This window comes from Mustela putorius, unplaced genomic scaffold, assembly GCF_011764305.1.
Source record: "Mustela putorius furo isolate JIRA1106 unplaced genomic scaffold, ASM1176430v1.1 tig00000139_pilon_pilon_pilon, whole genome shotgun sequence".
Classification (NCBI taxonomy): domain Eukaryota; kingdom Metazoa; phylum Chordata; class Mammalia; order Carnivora; family Mustelidae; genus Mustela; species Mustela putorius.
The window spans coordinates 669,309-685,149 of NW_025421293.1; the positions used below are offsets into that span (position 1 = coordinate 669,309).

At 47.4% G+C, this 15,841-nt stretch overlaps 1 protein-coding gene across 5 annotated transcripts in view; it reads left to right on the forward strand.

Moving 5' to 3' along the window:
* Positions 1 to 4,397: 4,397 nt before the first annotated feature.
* TPST1 (tyrosylprotein sulfotransferase 1) overlaps positions 4,398 to 15,841 on the forward strand; it is a 104,656-nt gene continuing 93,212 nt past the window's right edge. For all 5 annotated transcript variants that reach the window (XM_045074897.1, XM_045074898.1, XM_045074896.1 and 2 more), the window contains exon 1: positions 4,398 to 4,620. The gene's annotated coding sequence lies outside the window, so the exon portion shown is untranslated. The remainder of the gene's footprint in view (positions 4,621 to 15,841) is intronic.

Here is a 15,841-nt window from a genome sequence, read left to right on the forward strand (position 1 = left end):
GCCATTTCTATCTCTATTCATTCACTCATCCATTCACTTAACGCACACTAGGCCCCGTGCTGAGAGCAGGACGGAGGGTCGGGAAGACACAGTCACCTTCTGTCATTACCATTTCTTCCCTTTGCCTTGAGACCTGCCTTTGTCCCCACTTCTCCACTCCCCCATTCTCCGGCAGCCACGTGTGTGTGCTCTCTGAAAGATCTCTGCTCCCTCACTTGCAAACATAACCTGTCTTCTCTATTTTCTGTTTCCAAGCCCCCTGCTCCTGACTCTCATTTCCAGCTCCCGTGGACTGGAATAGAGAATAAAAATTAAAAATTAGGACCTGGCATGATTCTCTTCCCCACATCCGAAGGCCTCTCCCCACTTCCACCGCTCACCTCTGCCACCATCCTCGGTCCACGCCACATTCTGGAATGGCGATGCCATGAAAGGAGATTTGCTGCACCAAAACCCAAATCAAAGCTAACCTACCCCCCAGGTAAAAGCAGTGGAGGGCTGTGCTGCCTCCCTAGTTCTCCTCCAAGCTGGAACGTTCCTCGATGTGTTGACCAGGCTTTCCTTCCCGGAGGTGAAATACCATGGTCCTTACCCTGGGACAGGCCTTCCTGGGAGATGAATCCTGAGGTGGGAGCTGTGCGAGGCTGGCTTTAGGGGGGCAGTGGGTTCCAGGCTGTCCCTGGGGTGTCAGCTTGCCCACTCCTCTTTTTCCTTGGGCCTGTGGGGGCTGCCTAGGCTGTTTGGAAGAAACAAGCCCGAGTCCTTTGAATTGCCCCTGGATGGCTTCGGGGATAAAGCTGTCTGTGCCCTCAGTGAGGTTATTGGAACCTGAGCAGGTCACCTGGAAGAGGTAAGGCTGGGGAGGGAAAGTCCCACGCTCACTCTATGTGTCCTGAATAGGTGGCTTATTAAATCACACAGAGCCCCATAACATGTCATGTAGAGGGGTTCATATAGACTTCATATAGACTTGAATGGTGAGTTTTGCAGAAGAGAGGGTTTATTTTTATTTTTATTTTTTAAAGATTTTATTTATTTTTTTGACAGAGAGAGATCACAAGTAGGCAGAGAGACAGGCAGAGAGAGAGGAGGAAGCAGGCTCCCTGCTGAGCAGAGAGCCCGATGTGGGGCTCGATCCCAGGACCCTGGGATCATGACCTGAGCCGAAAGCAGAGGCCTTAACCCACTGAGCCACCCAGGCGCCCGAGGGTTTCTTTTATTAATTCTGAATTTGTTTTAAACAGGTAAGCCAAGTACAGGACACAAACTTTCAAAAAGTGCCTAAGTATACAAATATGGTTAAAAAAAAAAAAAAGTCTCTTTCCCACTCCTGTCCCCAAGCTCTTCAGTTTTCCATCCAGAATCAGCCACTGCTCCAATTCACGTGCAACCTTCTAGCGATCCTTTCTCAGAACCACAAGCATGTGTGTGGGGGTGGGTGGGAGTGTGTTCTTACAAAAATGCAAACGGGTAAATTATATACACTGTTTTTAACTTTGTTCTTTTCACTTAAGAGTGTATTTTGGAGTGTTTTTTTCTTAACATACACTGTATGGGTTGGGGGTAGATTTAGAAACCAGAAAAAACTCTTCCCAAATGACTCTGAGCTTTGCTTCGCTTCAAGCAGCTCCTTGTTTCTGGCTGCCTTTTATAGTGTGGCCCCTGGGCCACCTAAAGCTGTCCTGCTTTGGGAGACATCCTGCCAGGGGGATGACAGGCAGGGGGCCCACCTCCCTGCCAGACTCCACCGAATTGATTTGTGTCCTCTCTTCTTCCTGGATCCCCCCATCTGGGACTTGCTCTCATGGTTTACTAGGTGAGACACAGCTCCAGCCCCTCACCTGGGTACTCAGTTGTTTTCAGGTCTTGTAGTTGGATGAAGTATTTTGGGGGCAGTAAGAACATGTCAGTTGCAATTCTGTTTTGCAGAGGAGAGGGGCTGGCGACAGGCAGTGGTTTCAGGTCACGGTGAGCATTTTTCCTGAAGAGTCTGGAACGCTGGAAGTAGAATGGGAGATAGCCCTCAACATTAAAAGGCCAGTTAAAGGACTTTGGGGGCAGCCCTTGGGTCTTTCTATAATCACTTTGTAGAGCTATCTCCTTCCTTCTCTTTCTCTTGCTCTAGGCCTGCTGATCTTGCTCATTTCCTTTTGATGAGCTTTGTGATCCCAGTGGTCCATTTCTTCTGCCCCAAAGCAGCTTGGGACAAATCAGACCATCTTCTTCATTTGATTTAGACGTTCCAAAGAAATTTATCATGCTGGTATTTGTTTAAATTTTCTCAGATCATATTGCTTACAAGATTTTGCTAACTGAATAAAGAAAAAACAAAGTTAGATATACTGATCTCTTGTTCTTAGAGATGCACCAGAGCCAGGGGCTTTCAGAGGTTTGTTGTCTCTTTTTTTTTTTTGAAAAGATAAAAATATTTTGGGGCACCTGGCTGGCTCATTTGATAGAGCATGTGACTCTGGATCTTGGGGTCAGGAGTTCGAGCCCACGCTGGTGTACAGATTACTTAAAAGTAAAATCTTAAAAAAACAGTAACAGCTTTATTGAGATATAAGTCATATGCCATACAATTCCCTTATTTAAAGTACACAATCCAATGGTTTTTAATATATGCATAAAATTGTGTAACCATCACACAATCAATTTTAGGACATTTTCATCAATCACCCCTAAAGGAAACCCCGTACGCATTAGCAGGCACTTCCCATTTTCCGCGATCCCCTCAGCCCAAAGCATTTACTAGTCTACTTGCTGTCTCTATGGATTTGCTTATTTCAAACATTTTGTATAAATGGGCGTCCGTAGTATAGGGTCTTCTGTGACTATTTTCTTTTACTCAGTGTAGTATTTTCAGTATGACAGTCCACACTGCAGCGTGTGTCAGAGCTTCTTTCCTTTTCACGGATGACCAAGATTTCATGTACGGATACCCCGAGTTGTGTTAAACCGTTGATGGACACCGACGTTGTTCCCGCGTCACTGGCTACCGCGGGGAAGTCCCTGGGCGGAGCTCACTGGGACGCGGCGGGTCTCATTCTGCAGCGGACGACACAACCCGGTGTGGCTGACAGGAAACGTGCCTCCTGGACTTCAGGGGTTCGATTCCGGAGCCCCAGCGTTTGCTATCTGGGCTCTGTCCAAGGGGAGGAGCTGACGCCACCGAGGCTCTTACCTGAGGGACCCGCGGCGCCCACTGACGGGGCAAGTGCGCTCTGGATTTCAAGGGCGCAGAAGCCCAGGCTTTCAAAGGCAAAAGCCACAAGGGCACATCGTTTGCTTTAGAATAATCAGGGCTGGCGGGGCGCCTGGTGGCTCGGCGGGTCGGGCCTCGGCCCTCGGCTCCGGTCGTGATCGCAGGCCCGGGATCGAGCCCCGCGTCGGGCTCTCTGCTCCGCGGGGAGCCTGCTTCCCCCGCTCTGCCTGCTCCGGGTCTGTCTGTCAGAGAAATAAGCAGAATCTTCAAGGGAAACACTCCGGATCGCCACCGCCGACCTTCCACTTGCGGACACGTGGCTGCTCGGCCGCGGCCGCGACCTCCGGACTCCGCCCGCGGAAGGTTGACGCGAGACGCCGCTGAAACGAACCCGCTGCCCCCGACAGGAGCCGAAGGTCCCGCCGACGAACGCGTCCGAGGTGTCCCCGGGGCCGGACGCGGCCCTGCTGCCTCAGCGCGACTCCGGCGACGGCGCGAGCGCGTCCCTCACGGCCCCTCACAGGCCGCCGCGACAGGCCGGCCGAGGCCACGCGGGTGGGAGGGGCGGCTGCGGGCGCTCCCCGCCGTCCCTCCCAGCGCCCCCCCCTTTTCTCGCATCCCCGCGTCACTTCTTCCTTCAGGCATCGGCCCCCGGCCCTGCGGCGGGGTCGGCGGTCGCTCGCCCTGTCCGTGCGGGACGCAGCGCGGCGCGACTGCTGCGGGCTCCGAGCTCCCTCCGGAGAGCGAGCTTCCGCCGGCCGCGGCCGGAGAGGTGGTCCTCGAAGCCACGCTCCCCGGAGGAGCTCCTTTTCCCGGAGCGCGCCCGGCTTTCCCGGATGAGCGCTGCGGGCGCCGGGATGGGGCGCCGTGGACCGCGTCCCCAACCCCGCTCCGGGTCAGCGAGGGCAGACGCGCCATCGCTAAGGCAACGCGCACTCCGGGGAGGCGGCGGCTCGCGGGCCTCGCGGGGAGCACGCACGCGCAGGGACGCAGGCACGCCCTCCGGCCGCGACGTCAGGCCCCTCCCGCCCCTTAGCGCGCGCCGGACCCGGCGCCGGGCCGACTGCCGCCTCCCGCGGGCGGCCCCTAGCGAGAACCACCAATCAGAGGAGCCGACACATCGGCCGGGCCGGGCAGGCTGCAACCAATCGCTGCGTCCGTGTGACCCCGGGCCCGCCCGCGAGGCTGGCGGCCGGCGCTGAGGCGGCGACGGCGGGAGTCGCTGCTGAGGCGGCCGCGGGCGCGGGTCGCGTCGGCGCTGCTCCGCGGGGCCGGGCCGGGCTGGCTGCCGCTGGCGCCTGGCGGTGAGGGCGGACTCCCGGGGCGGGCGGGATGGCCCCCGCCCAGGGCACTGGGAGCAGCGGCTGAGCGCAGGATGCTGCGGAGGCGGCGCGGCGGCTCCTCACTGGTCTCAGGTAAGGGGGCTCCGCGCTGGCCGTGGCCCGGCTGGGAGCGCCGCCCCGGTCCCGGCCCCGGCCCCGCCGCCCACCTGGCTCCGGGCCCGGCCGACTCCGTCCGGGCATCCCTCGGCCCCGCGTGCCCTCCTGCGCGCGCGCGTCCCCTAGTCCGCCCCGGGGCGGCCGTGCCGCCCCGCCCCCGAGCGCGGCGCCCCTCGCCCCGGCCGGCTGTGCGCCCGCGGCCGCTCCCCTTCCCGCGCGCCTGCGTTTCCCGGCCTCCGCCTGGCGGCCGCGGGCGAGCCCCCTCCCCGCTCATCCCCGCCCTCCCCCCCTTCCGCTCCCCGCTCCGTGCGCTCCCCTTCCGCGGCGCCGGCAAGGGTCTCCAGCCCTTCGGTCTGCAGCCCTTCGGGGCGCCGTCCGGGACCGGGACCCCCGCCCTCCCGGCCCATCCCGTGGGGATCGCACCGGACGGCTGCCCGCGCCGCACCTGGGCTTCTCCGCAGAGGCGCCCGCATCCCCGCCCTCGGAGCCGCATCCTCCGCAGCTTTCGTCGCCCCCGCCCCCATGTCCCGGGGTTTTGCCCTCTGGCTCCCCGCTGCCTTCCTGACCCAGCGCGCCTCTTCCCCGCTCGCGGTCGGCAGGCGCTTCTTTTCCTTTACGCGCAACCTTCGGCCGCCCCGACGCGCTCCGGGGCCCGATCTGCGGTCTTTCCCGGAGGCGCGCGGACCGCGGCGAGGCGGCCGGCGCGGGGCCTGGCACACAGTAGGCGCGCGGCGCGGGGTGCCTGTGCGGGGTCGCCGGCCCCTCCTCCCCGGTCCCCGCGCTCGGGATGGGGCCGCGAGAGGGCGGGTCCCGGAGGGGTCCGACCCGCCGTCGGGAGAGCGCGGGGAGCCGGCCGGACACGCTGTCGCGCTCCCGAGTGGGGCAGACGGATTACGCGGCCGGTTTTTACTCTTTGAATTCGTTCACAGAAAACCCTGAGTTTAGCTTTTTTTTTTCTTTTTCTGGTCACACATTGTTTTATGCTCCTGGGCTTTGTAGAAGATCCCTAGGGAGCGTCGCGGTGGGATCACCGCCCCCCCCGCCGCGTTCTCTCCCGGGACGCGCCCCTCGTTCGCCTCTGCGCGGGGCCGGCGCCGGGAGTTTTCCTCCTGGAGGAGCCTGCGGGACCCGTGTGGAGGGGTCGGAATCGGCCCTGGCGGGATCACGAACGCTGGGGACCGAGAGTTCCAGCGAGTTCTGTGAGCGGGAGAGCCCTCCCCCCGCCTCTCCCCACACGTTCTGGCGAGCAGAGCAAGTGGCTGCATTTTTTTTTTTTAAGTGAAATAAATGTTACTTTTCACAGTGATGAAAGCGGTGATACCGGCGTGAGCCCGCGCTTGCCACGTTGGCTTGAGTGGTCCACAAGCCGCGGGGACTCCACAGCGGCTCTTTCTCCTGGGGTCTCCAGAGCTGACCGAAGGTCGTGTCCCCGCCGGTGCTGTGCGCGCGCCCGGATGCTGCCTTTCCTCGGCCTGGCGGGAGGCTTGGGTTCGCGGCCTGCGCCGGTCTTAGGCTCTCCAACCTGGATGGCTTTCTACAGACTTTGTCACTCTCCTCTCTTTGTCCTACTCCTGACGCTTCCTCATTGCTTTCTTCACGAAGAGCAGAAAATTCACGGAAGAAGCAGGTGGTCTTTAGCCCGGAACGAGGAAGGGTCTGCCATTTTCCCGTGTGCCTGTGCCGGATTTCTCATCCCCTTTCCCTTTATCGGAAGCAGGAGTGTCCTCGCCGCGGCTGACGTCTTGGATCTCTCTGTTCTCATTTTCTCTCCTCTGTGCACAGGGTCAGGTTTACATCTTCCAAAACAAAAACAAAAAGCTTCTCTCTCTCTTTTTTTTTTTTTTAAGATGTTATTTATTTATCAGAGAGAGAGAGGGGGAGAGAGCGAGCACAGGCAGACAGAATGGCGGGCAGAGGCAGAGGGAGAAGCAGGCTCCCCGCTGAGCAGGGAGCCCGATGCGGGGCTCGATCTCAGGACCCTGGGATCATGACCTGAGCCGAAGGCAGCCGCTTAACCCACTGAACCACCCAGGCGTCCCCAAAAAGCTTCTCTTGATGCTTCCCTCTTTAATTTTCTCTGATTAATGGGGTCTTCTTTAGAGTTGCAGTTTTTGTTTTTTCTGTTCTCTAACAGAGAGATGGTGTGATGATACTTCCTCTCAGGGCTTCAAATAGTACCTGTATATTTAGGGTTTTCTAAGATGTGTATTCGGTCCCCATTTTTCTTGAGTTTCAGGTGTTCTCTATTTTCATGTATCTTTTGGACGACCAGACTTGGATACTGAGTGCTCCAGACTTGGTTTGCTTTTGCTTTCCCTTCCTTTTACTCACATAGCCCCCTCAAGTACATACAGACGCTCCTTGTCCTATTTTAGGCCTTCACCCTAGAAACGGTGGAATCTTCTTCTCTCCTTACAGTAAGTCAGTCATTGCTCCTGTTTTTTCTACCTGAAATCTTTTTCTCCACCAGAAGATTGGTTGAGGCCTGGGTTAAGTTTTTCCTGAGCAGACATGGTCATATCCAAGCCCAGCACCACCTCTTCCTCCCTCCCTCCCTTTCTTCCCTCCTTCCCTCCTTCCTCCTTCCTCCATTTACCCAGGCCCTACTTTAAAACCACCTTAGGGAGCCTTTAAACGTCAAGGATGAGGGGATGAAGGCTTCCACACAAACTGATTCAGTTGGTTTGGTGTGGTGCCAGATCTTGTCATTTAAAAAAATGTTTCCTTGGGCACCTGGGTGACTCAGTTAAGTGTCTGTCATCAGCTCCCATCATGATCTTGGGGTCCTGGGATCAAGCCCCATGTTGGGCCCCTGGGGAGTCGCCTCCTCTCCCCTCCACTCGTTCTCTCTCTCCTTCTCTCTCTCAAATAAATCTTAAAAAGAAAAAATTAAAAACATGCTCCCTCTGTGTTGGTAATTAAATGCAGCTAGGGCTGAGAACTGGGCTGAGAGCTTGAGGAGGGACTGATAGAACCCTGAGGAGTTATGGTATTTAACTCATTTAAAAATTAGGATAAGTGTTATCTTGTTGGCATGGTTAGTTGCTTATTTTCCTGGTATTTGGTACATGTACCTGTTAAAGTATATACTGTTTAAATTATTTCTCAAGGGCCAATTTTTGTCACGACTAGGAATTCCTTGAGGTCTGGGACCACGTATGCTGTTTCTTCTGCACTGCTCATGACCCTTCTGAGAGCAAACATGTGGGCTTTCCCCTTACAGTTCTCCAGCGGTCCAGACACCTTTTGGGTCCTACAGTTTAACCCAATTATGACACCACCTATCTGGAGTAAGTGCAGACCCCAGAGATGAAGAATTCAGCCCCGCCCACCTCCTCCAGACCCCACTGCTGTGCCACTTGCAAGTCCCTGTTCTGACCTGTACTTTTGACCAACTGGCTGTAAATTGGGGGCTTTCCACAACCCGCTCCTCAGGTCAATAATTTGCTGTAATGACTCACAGAACTCTGGAAAGCTCTTTACTTAACCATTACCTGCTTATTATAAAGGGTATAACTCTGGAACAGCAAATGGAAGAGATGCCTAGGGCAGAGTATGTGGGAAGGGGCATGGAGCTTCCCTGAGCTTCCTTGCTTTCCCTGGGGGCACCATCCTCCTGGCATCCCCATGTGTTCACCAACCCAGAAGCTCTCTGAATCCCTTCACTTAAGGGTTTTTATGGAGGCTTCATTGTGTAGGCATAATCATTGGGTGACCGTGATAAACTCAATCCGTAGCCCTTTCCCTCTATCCTGAGGTGAGGGATTGGTTCTTCTGGCATCCAGTCTCCATTCTCCAAGATAGGGTTGAAAGGGGCCTATTATGAATAACAAAAGATGATCCTCTCACCCTTCAAGAAATTCCAAGGGTTTTAGGAGCTCTGGGTGGGGAGCCAGGGGTGAAGACCTAGTTTCTACTCTGATAATTTTTGCGTCACAATATTATACCTTATTTTTTTGTCACGGCCTTGTACAGTACTTAATATATTTTAAAAACTTGATAAAAATTAGTTGAACGAATCAGTTGGTAAATAATGTAGAACAGATCTTGAATTCACAGTTTACAAGATGACCATCTGTTTCTTGGCTGATTAACAGGTCACTAGTCATACTTGGATAGTCACTCTTGTTTAAAAAAACACACACTTGTAATAAATTAGATTGGATTAAGATAAATAATATTTGCTCTTATGATTTGGCTTTTAACATGGCTAAGCTGTTGCATGATTATAGAAGTTCATTCAGACCTCGTCTTCAGTAGATGCTATTTAAAGTCGACTTTATGGATGGTTGAGACATATGTATCTTCCATCTTTTTTAAACAAATAGCTCTGATTTTAGACTTACAAGCTTTGGAATTTTCAAGTAGAACAAAACCTGTCAGATTGATAAAAGGTCTTGAACATTGGCAGAACTACTTCTTTTTAAGAGAATTAAGAAAGTAGGGAATGTGCATTAAGCCATCTACATATAAGAATCTCATTGGTTGGGGCGCCTGGGTGGCTCAGTGGGTTAAGCCACTGCCTTCTGCTCAGGTCATGATCTCAGTGTCCTGGGATCGAGCCCCACATCGGGCTCTCTGCTCAGCAAGGAGCCTGCTTCCTCCTCTCTCTCTGCCTGCCTCTCTGCCTGCTTGTCACCTCTCTCTGTCAAATAAATAAATAAATAAAATCTTAAAAAAAAAAAAAAGAATCTCATTGGTGTTTTTGAGGGGGAAGTTTGTAATTCCCAAATATTTAATTACTGTTATAAGAAGAACCTATAATTGCTCATATAATAGTACCATATACTTTGTAATAAGTTAGAACTAAGATAAAAACTATAGAGTTGTCTTCTTGTGTTCTTTAGTTTTCTTAATATTTTTGTTGGTTTTTCTTTATAGAATTTGTGGTTGATGGTTCCTTTTTATTTTTATGTTTTAAAGATTTTATTTATTTGACAGGGGGAGAGAGAGCACATGTAGGCAGAGCGGCAGGGAGAGGGAGAAGCAGGCTCCCCAGTGAGCAGGGAGCCCGATGTGGGACTCGATCCCAGGACCCTGGGATCATGACCTCAGCTGAAGGCAGTCACTTAAACAACTGAGGCACCCAGGCACCCAGTTCCTTACTTTTTAATATTTGAAAATGTTCTGCTGCCTTTTTCAGACCTCCATGATTTTAGGTGAGGTATCCTGTATGAGTGGAATTTGTGTTTCCCTATATGAGATGTATCCTGTCTCTCTGGCTGCTTTATTTCATTTATTTTTAAAATATTTTATTTGTCTCAGAGAGAGAGAGTGAGAGTGTGTGTGTGTGTGTGCTTGCACAAACGGGGGAGAGGCAGGCAGAGGGAGAAGCAGGCTCCCTGCTGAGCTGGAGTTGGAGTTGAATGCGGGAGATGGATGGGGGACTCAGGACTCATCTGGTTGGGGACCCTGGGTTCATGAACTGAGCCAAAGGCAGACATTGACTGAGCCACCAGGCATCCTTCTTCCTGGCTGCTTTAAAGGCTTTTTCTTTGTCTTTAGCTTTCAGAAGTTTAATTATGATATGTCTTGGCATGGATTTGTTTGGGCTTATCCTATTTGGAGTTCTTAACTTTTTTTTTTTTTTTTTTTTTTTTTTTTTAAGTAGGCTCCATGTCCAGTGTGGGGCTTGAACCCCACAACTGTGAGGTCAAGAGTACGTTCCATGCTGTACTGAGTGAGCTAGCGGGGCACCCCTCTGTTAGCTTTCAGAACTAGAAGTTTATGTCTTTTGCCATTTTGGATGTTTCAGCCATTTTAAGGATAAATTTTCTCTTTTTTTTTTCTTTTTAGAATAATTTTTCAGCAGCACTTAGGTTGGGTAATTCCTGTTGTTCTACTTCCAGTTTCAACTTCACTTGTTTTTTCTTGTATTCAGTCTGTGATTGAGCCCAGCTATTGACATTTTGTTGTGGTTATTTTTCAGTTCTATAATTTCCATTTGGTTCTTTTCTGTATCTGTTATTTCTTATAAACTTGATTTTGTTGTTTGTTTCAGTAGTGTATCATTGCTCATTAAAGCATGATGGCTGCTTTAAAATCCTTGTCAGGTAATTCTGACATTTGATTCATGTGTGGTATTAGTATATGTTAATTATCTTTTTTATTCTTGGTTCTTGGTATGATGATTGACTTCTGATTTTTTCCTAGACATATTTGATATTTTGTTTGGAGACTGGGGATCCTATTTAAATCTTTGGTTATAGAAAGCAGTCGACCCAAGAGGTTTAGTGTGTAGGTCCCAGCCTCCCTTTTTTTTTGGTAACAGCTTTATTGAGTTAATAAGTCACATACCATCTATTTGTCCATCTTAGGTATGAAATTTTTTAGTGTATTTACAGAGTTGTGCATGCATCATTACAATCAATTTTAGAACATTTTCGTTACCCCACAGAAAAACTGCGCACTTCTTACCTGTCACTCCCAGCTGTCCCATTTTATTTCTGGGCAACTAGTGATCTGTTTTCCATCCCGTAGATTTGCCTGTTCTAGACATTTCATGTTACTGGTTACTGGTTTCTTTCACTTAGCATAATGTTTCCAGTGTTCTTCCATGTTGATGAATGTACCAGCATTTTGGTTTTTTGTATTGCTGAATGATATTTTAATAATAATATTATTTTATATTATTGTATTATTTTAATACTATTTTATAATGCTTTTTAAAAAAGATTTTAAAAAATTTATTTATTCATAAGAGTCAGAGAGACAGAGAGAGGCAGAGGCAAGAGAAGCAGGCTTCCCGAGGAGCAGGGAACCCGGGGCAGGTTTTGATACCAAGACCCTAGGATCATGAACTGAGCCAAAGGCAGACACTGAACCAACTGTGCCACCCAGGCGCCCAGACATAATGCTTTTGACTTATCCGTTAATCAGTTGGTGGGTGTTTAGATTGTTTCCACTTTTTAGGCTATTATGAATAATGCTGCTTTGAACATTTGAGTTCAAGTTTTTGTGTGGATTGCTGGTCATATGGTAATTCTAGAACACTAAATCTAACATTTAGAGGAATTGCCAGATTGTTTTCCAAAGTGGTTGCCCCATTTCATATTTCTGCCAGCAATTTATGAAGGCTGCAATTACTTAGCATCCTCGCCAACACTTATTGTTATCTGACCCTTTGATTCAAGCTATCCTAATGGGATGAAGTAATATTTTGTGGTTCTGATTGCATTTTGCTGGTAGATAATAATGTTGAGCATATTTTCATGTGCTTTTTGGCTGTGTGTATGTATTGAGAGAAATCTCTGTTCCAGAGAGAAATCTCTGTTCTATTTTAAAATTAAGTTATTGTTGTAAGATGTCTTTATATAGTCTGGATACTTAATCAGCTATATAATTTGCAAATACAAATGTCCCATTCTGTGAGTGTCATTTCACTTTCTTGATGGTGTCCTTTCAAGCACAAAGGTTTTTAATTTTTGTGAACTTCAATTTATTAATTTTTTTCTTTTGTTGCTTGTGCTTTAGGTTTCATTTTTGTTGTTGTTTTCAGTATGCTCCATGCTTGACATGGGGCTTGAATTCACAACCCCAAAAGTCACATGTTCCACGAGCTGAGCCAGTCAGGCACCCCCTTTATAAACCATTTAGGCTTCATATTTATTGCTTCCATATTTATTGCCACAGACCATTGCCTGATTCAGGGTCATGAAGACTTAATCTTATGTTTTCTTCCAAGAGCATTAGAGTTTCAGCTCTTATATTTAGGTTTTTGATCTTACTTGTGAATTTTGTATGTAGTGTGAGATAGTGGTCTATCTTTATGTTTTTGTTTTAGATATTCAGTTATCTCAGCACCATGTGTTGAAAAAACCTTTTTTTTTTTTAATTTTTAAAAGATTTTATTTATTTATTGGGCTGAGAGAATGTGTACAAGTGGGGGAGCAGCCAAGGAAGAGGGAGAAGGAGACTACCCGCTGAGCGAGGAGTCTGATGCGGTTCTGTCCTAGGACCCCACAATCATGACCTGAGCTGAAGGCAGGTGCTTAACCGATTAAGCCACACAGGCACCCCTGAAAAAAAACTATTCTTTCCTCCTCTGAATTATCTTGGCACCTTTCTCCAGTTGGGATTTTGGAAGGGATTGCATTGAAGCTATAGATCAATTTGAGGAATATTGCTTTCTTAACAGTATTAGTCTTCCAGTCCATGAACATGTAATGTCTTTTCATTTGTTTAGATCTTCTTTTGAAAGATTTTATTTATTTGAGAGAGTGAGCGAGCACATGTTGGAGCACATGAGTGGAGGGAGAGGCAAAGGGAGAGGAGGAAGCAGACTCCTGCTGAGTAAGAAGCCCCATGTGGGGCTCCATCCCAGCACCCTGAGATCATCATCTGAGCCAAAGGCAGTCGCTTGACTGACTGAGCCACCCAGATGCCCCCATTTATTTAGATCTTTTTTATTTATTTTAAAAATATTTTATTTATTTATTTAAGAGAGAGAGAGAGAGAGACAGAGCAGGAACACAAGCAGGCCGAGTGCTAGAGGAAGAAGCAGGCTTCCTGCTGAGTAGGCAGCCTGATGTGGGGCCCCATCCCAGGACCCTGGGATCATGACCTGAGCTGAAGACAGACGTGTAAAGACTGAGCCACCCAAGCACCCTTATTTAGATCTTCTTAAATTGCTTTCAGTAATGTCTTCTCATTTTCCATGTATAAGACTTGCATTACTTTTGGTAAAACTTGTTTCTTAATCTTTTATTCTTTTGATGCTATTGTAAGTGGAATTATCTTCTTAATTCCATTTTGGGATTGTTATTAAATATAGAAATACAGTTGAATCCTATATATTAGTCTTATATCTTGCAAACATCCCTAACTCATTTAACAGTTCTGATGGTTTTTTAATGTGTTATTAAGGATTTTATGTATACTTGATATATCATCTCTGATGAGAGACAGTCTCACTTTTTCCTTCCAATCTGGATACGTTTTAATTTTTCTTGCCTAATTGCGTTGGCTAGAACCTCTTGTACAATATTGAATAGAAATAGTGAGAGCAGACATCCATCCAGTCTTGTTGATCTTACAGGGTAATCATTAAGTGTGAAGTTAGCTGTGAGTTATCTTAGATGTCCTTTTTCTTTCTTTCTTTCTTTTTTTTTTAAAGATTTTATTTATTTATTTGTCAGAGAGAGATCACAAGTAGGCAGAGAGGCAGGCAGAGAGAGAGGAGGAAGCAGGCTCCCTGCCGAGCAGAGAGCCCGATGCGGGACTCGATCCCAGGACCCTGAGACCATGACCCGAGCCGAAGGCAGCGGCTTAACCCACTGACCCACCCAGGCACCCCATCCTTTTTCATGTTGATGATGTTCTTCTCTATTTCTGACTTATTCCTTGTGTTTATCATGTTAATTTCTTTGCTGATTATCAGTCTGTTCAAGTTTTCTATTTCTATTTCTTCCTGTTTTAGTTTTGGTAGTTTATATGTTTTTTAGAATTTTATCCATTTCTTCCAAGTTGTACAGTTCATTAGTGTGTAATTTTTATAATATTCTTATACAGTTGTTTGGATTTCTGTTGTATTGGTTATGATCTCTCTCATTCGTGATTTTATTTATTTGGTTCCGTTCTGTTGTCTTTTCAATACGTCTGGCAAAGGGTTTATCAATTTTATTGATTTTTTTCTTAAACAACGGGCTTCTGGTTTCATCAATCTGTTCTATTGTGAGTTTAGTTTCTACATCACTTATTTCTGCTCTAATCTTTATTATTTCATTCCTTTTGCTGGTTTTAGGCTTCATTTGTTTTTTTTCTAGCTCCTTTAGGTGTAAGGTTATGTTGTTTATTTGAGATTTTTCTTCTTGAGGTAGACCTGTATTAATGTATACTTCCCTCTTAGCACTGCTTTTGCTGCATCCCAAAGGTTTTGGACTGTTGTGTTTTGTCATTTGTTTCCGTGTTTTTTTTTTTTTTTTTTCTTCTTCCTGGTTTACCCATTCATTGTTTTATTAGCACGTTGTTTATCCTGCATGTACTTGTGGTCTTGCCAGACTTTTTCTTGTGGTTGGCTTCTAATTTCATAGCGTTGTGGTCAGAAAAGGTTCATGGTATGTTTTCAGTCTTTTTGTATTTGTTGAGGCCTGTTTTGTGACCTATGTTATGTGATCTATTCTGGAGAATTTTCCGTGTATACAAAAAGGAATGTGTTTTAGGATAAAATGTTCTGAATATGTCTGTTAAGGCCATCTGGTACATTGTGTCATTCAGAGGCATTGTATGCAGAACTTTGCTTCAATAGAATTATTTTCATTTCTTCTCCTTTGAGTTCATCCAGATTACACATTTTACATTAAAAGCCCATCAACTGCAGTTTTGTAATTACTGCTTTATGCAGGTGTCTTTAATTCAGGTAGGAAAAGTGTTCTAAACAAACATTGCTTTTTAAGTAGGCTCTACGCCTAGTGTGGAGTCCAGCACAGGGTTTGAACTCACAACACTGAGATCAGGGGTCAGACTGAAGCACTCACTAAGCCACCCAGGTGACCCCTCAAATATTTTTATTTCTTGTCTTTTGTATTTGTGTAGCAATCTTTATTTGATGCTGTTTATTTTTCCGTGTGGATTTCATTTACTTACTAATGCCTTCATTTTAGCAGTAAGGGCTTCCTGTGTTTCTTGTACAACAACTCTCCAAGTGACAAATTCTCTGCTTTATTTATTGGAGTTTCTTAATTTCTCCTTTATTTTTGAAGGATAGTTTTGCTGGATATAGAATTCTTGATTGATAGTTCTTCTAGGTGTAGACTTTGTCTCCCACTGTATCTGGCTTCTGTGGTTTTTGATGAGAAGTCAGTTGTTAAATCTTGTTGAGGATTTTATGTGATTAATTTTTTCTCCTGGTGCCTTCACATTCTTCTGTCTTTGGCTTTTGAGCTTGATTTTATTGTGTCTAGGTGCACATCTATTTGACTTACCCTATGTGAGGTTTATGTAGTTCCTTGGAAGTCTAGATTAATGTTTTTCATTGAACTTAAGATTTCAACCACTTACTTATATAAATTTGTTTTTTTCTTTTGTCTCCTTCCAGAATTTCTGTTTTATGTATTTTAATCTGCTTGATGATATTCCACAAGTTCATTTCTCTTCATTCTTTTTTGTTTCTGTTCTTTAGACAGGGAAATTGATCTATCTTGAAGTTTTGTGATTCTTCTATCTTAAGTCTGGTGTTGAGCCTCTTTAGTGAATTTTT